The sequence below is a fragment of the Pocillopora damicornis genome, chromosome 2 (assembly GCF_964200805.1).
Source record: "Pocillopora damicornis chromosome 2, jaPocDami1.2, whole genome shotgun sequence".
NCBI classification, from domain to species: domain Eukaryota; kingdom Metazoa; phylum Cnidaria; class Anthozoa; order Scleractinia; family Pocilloporidae; genus Pocillopora; species Pocillopora damicornis.
The window spans coordinates 28,779,957-28,783,627 of NC_142671.1; the positions used below are offsets into that span (position 1 = coordinate 28,779,957).

The 3,671-nt window shown below is 36.6% G+C and overlaps 1 long non-coding RNA gene across 1 annotated transcript in view; it reads left to right on the forward strand.

The window, feature by feature from the left end:
* Positions 1–2,880, forward strand: part of LOC149050689 (uncharacterized) — a 5,918-nt gene extending 3,038 nt beyond the window's left edge. Inside the window, exons 2-3 of the long non-coding RNA XR_016184345.1 lie at positions 150–257; positions 1,811–2,880. This is a non-coding gene — a long non-coding RNA (uncharacterized LOC149050689). The remainder of the gene's footprint in view (positions 1–149; positions 258–1,810) is intronic.
* Positions 2,881–3,671: the final 791 nt, after the last annotated feature.

Consider the following 3,671-nt stretch of genomic DNA (forward strand, 5'->3'; position numbering starts at 1 on the left):
AAGTTTGTTTGTGTTTCCCCTTTGCCCAATTGGTTAAAAAAAAACAGGTATATATATATATAACAGGGTAAGCAATGGCCAAATAATCCAGTCATTTGAGTTAATTTTTTTACACAGCACGAGATAATTAAATGCTGATGTTTTTAAAGGCAGATTGAAGTGATAATGATGCTGAGATGACATGCTGCAAAAGTTTGGGTGCAATGGATAACATGCTGAATTTGTTTGAAATTTTCCAAGGAGGATGCTTCATGCAGGTAAAAATATAATTTTTAAGTGGGAGGAGGGGGAGGGGATACTGTTAATGGCTGGTTATAGGCCTTAATGTACCTGTGAACAAAAAATACATCTGGTTATAAGCTCCCTCCCCCCCCCCCCCCACCCCTAGGATATGAGCACCTCTCTAGCTTTTCTTGTTTTATTAATAAGCAGGAAACCATGCTGTTGAAAATTAGACATTATTATTTAATAAAAGAAGAGCAAAGACAAGCTTCAAGGAAATCAAAGTCTCAACTTCCTTTCTTTATGTTCTAGTTTTGTTTGTGTTGTTAGTTTTCAATTTAAGTCTGTTCCAAATGTATTGAAATTAATTGAATTATTGCTGCAAGGCATATTTTGCATATTTTGCAGGCATTAAAATCCTCAGTTTACTGTATAGTATTTTTTCAGAACAGTACATGTCTACAGTTGTACATGTTACATTTTGTGATCAAAGGTTACTAAAATGAGAATATATTACTGTCAATCTCTCAAAGTTTCTTGCATGGTTTTCAGTTGCACAAAACTAGAAAAGCCAGATGTCAATGCCTCTAGAGAAATAATTATTGTGGACAAAATGTTTTGAAACAATGCATTTACAGGCTTAATATTATGTTAGCTTCACTTTTCAAAACATGATTGCCTGAGGTTTGAAACCACCTTCTTCTCCCTCCCCTCCCTTATCAATTTTCTTGTGTTTATTTTTTTTTCACTGTAATATACATTGCATTAACACCAATGTTATCTGAGAAAAAAGCAGTCATGAAACAGCATTGAAGAATGAATAAGGACTCAAAAACGGTATACTATGCATACATATGCCTAGAAAGATGCTCAGTTTACATTTAGCTCTGTTGCCTTGAATTATTTGTCCACAATTTTAGATTGCCTCAGCTTTAAAATAGTATCTAATGGTGGATGTTGCCCATACCATTTACATGTCAGTTTTGCTGGTTGACTTACCAAAGGAAACTCTTATTACGGTTGTTTCTTACTGTCTAGTTACAAGACAGTACATTCCTCTTGTGTTGGTGTAACGGAAACCACATATTACAGAGTACACAGTTGTTTAATGTAATTTGATCCTAACCGGATGAAGTTTCCATCAATGTTTCTGGGCACCCCTATGATAACCCTTGTCCAAAATCTTTTCTTTTTAGCATATGAAAACAAATGAGATGTCCCTAGTTTTTGTTTTGAATTTTGGCCTCATAGCTTGGGTGCTGTTGCACCCAACCAGTATGTTGGTGTTGCTGACTTCTTTTTTTGCAATTACTTAAATTACAGTCCACCTGCAATGACCATTTCTTTGCTTGATTTTCCTCTGCAGCTCAAATTCCTTCGAATAATAACGTTTGGAACCAGTTGTAGAGGTTTCAAGTAAGTTTAACATCTCAGAGAAAAGATCATGTCTTTAATGGAAGTTCCTGAAATGGTCATGAGCATCAAACCTTGAATAACTCTCACTAAAATGGCGAAGAATATGAAGAATTAAATAATCAGAATCTCATCTTATATCTTACATGTACGTTTTCTTTTTTATCCCATAAAGGCGGACTCAGTACTTGTGAAAATCGCCGAAAATGAATTCAAGCTGTTATGTCTAAGGCGACTCGTAGAAGGGTAACATGCCATGTTTCTTCACATGTCCATTGAAGAGAATCTTCTGGAAAGCTGACTCACAATGGCTCTTTAAACGTTCTTGTTTCGTCTTATCACACGGAGGACTGCTGAGTGCTGACCTCGCCTTTCAGTAAAGGAAGAAGCCCAACAGGCAGCGCGCCCTTGAGGCTCTGACTGCTCCACGTGATCGGCTGGGCCTGCACAGAGGGGAGGGAAACAGTTCCATGCCCTCTCTGCCAGACATAAGGGGGGTTTAAGAAAACCGCAAGGGGAACGGCAACGTCACTGAAAAAAGGTTTAATGAGCAGAACAATGGCTGTACGCGTGTGTTAAAAATTTTTGTAAATTTCTGTGCGTCCCTCAAAAACCTCGATTAAAAGAATTTGCGGGAAAACAACCAAAATGTTCGTTATATCGAGGAATGGTTAATGTTTTTTTTTTATTGGAACGATTACTGTAAATAACATTTGTGCTTTAATGTCTATATGAAGCTACGGTAGGCTGTACAGGACTACAGCGCCTTGTTTTTAAAGCACGGAGGACAAATCTCAGTGGAAGTCACTGGGAAACGGAGAAACAAGGGTATTGGACAGGAAATTCCTGCCTCCTATACTTTTAACTGCAAGAAGCCATCAAAAGTAAAGAGGTTAAATTCAACAAATTAGAACTAATAAGGGACAAAGAGTGTAAAGCGGATCTGTAGATGTGTCAATAGTGTCAGTGTCGGCATTCGTGGGATTTATGATAATCACAAATCTCGTTGTTTTGTCATTGCGTTACTGGCTATCTTAGAATTTTCTATTATACTGACGCAAATGTACGTAACGGCCATTAAGTAATAATATGTACCATCCGACATACTTAGTGGCTTCAAGAAATTCTCGTATCTGTATACGAACGAAATTACTAACTGCGCCGTTACCTTACAGCCGTCGGCATTTATAATGAGCTGTTAACTGTGACGTCCTATTGTTATAGAATTAAAGGATTTTGATTCTTGTTGGTCTGTTTTGCATTTGTCTTTTGTCACGTGTTGACATTTGTTCATTATATCGGGGTATATTACACGTTTGGGCTTCTGGATTGTTTTCGTTCTACAAGGATTTCCTTCTATCGAGGTTCTTTCCTATACATTTTACTGTAACTTTGGTCGGGCTGAAGACTATCGTTTGTTATATCGAGGACTTCGTTGTATCGAAGTTCGTTAAATCGAGGTTCCACTGCGCTTTAAGTTGCATCAGGCCTCGGAGACCAGTGGAATTCTGGTTGCATGGTTCTTCTGGCTCATACTAAATTTAACTGAGTGTAATTTTCAGGGGAGAGGGATATGTCTGATAGTATGAGCACATCCTCTCACTTTTACTTTACTTCCTTTTTTTTGAAGTGAAGTTGCAATTAATTTTTTCACAAAACAACCAAACTCCCACACAATAAATTATCTTGAAGACACTTTGTTTACATATATTGAAGTAGCTGAATTTTATCTTCCTTACACATAAACATTAGAATAACAATGATACAGCAACTGTCCATTTTTTAATAATCTACTTTATAAGTATTGCTTGTTTACTGTGCAGGAATACCAGCTTCAGTTTTTGTTTCTTTAGTCTTGGAAATTTAATAGAATAAACCATTGAACTTTTTTTGCAATAAGTAAATCAACAGAAAAGTAAAATAACATCGGCTTCGTTGACATCTTTCAATGGTTTCTCCCAAAGATAAGATTATAATGGGAAAGTACCTTTGTTATTCAAATTCTAACTAAACATATGGAAGTAAAAGATGATCGT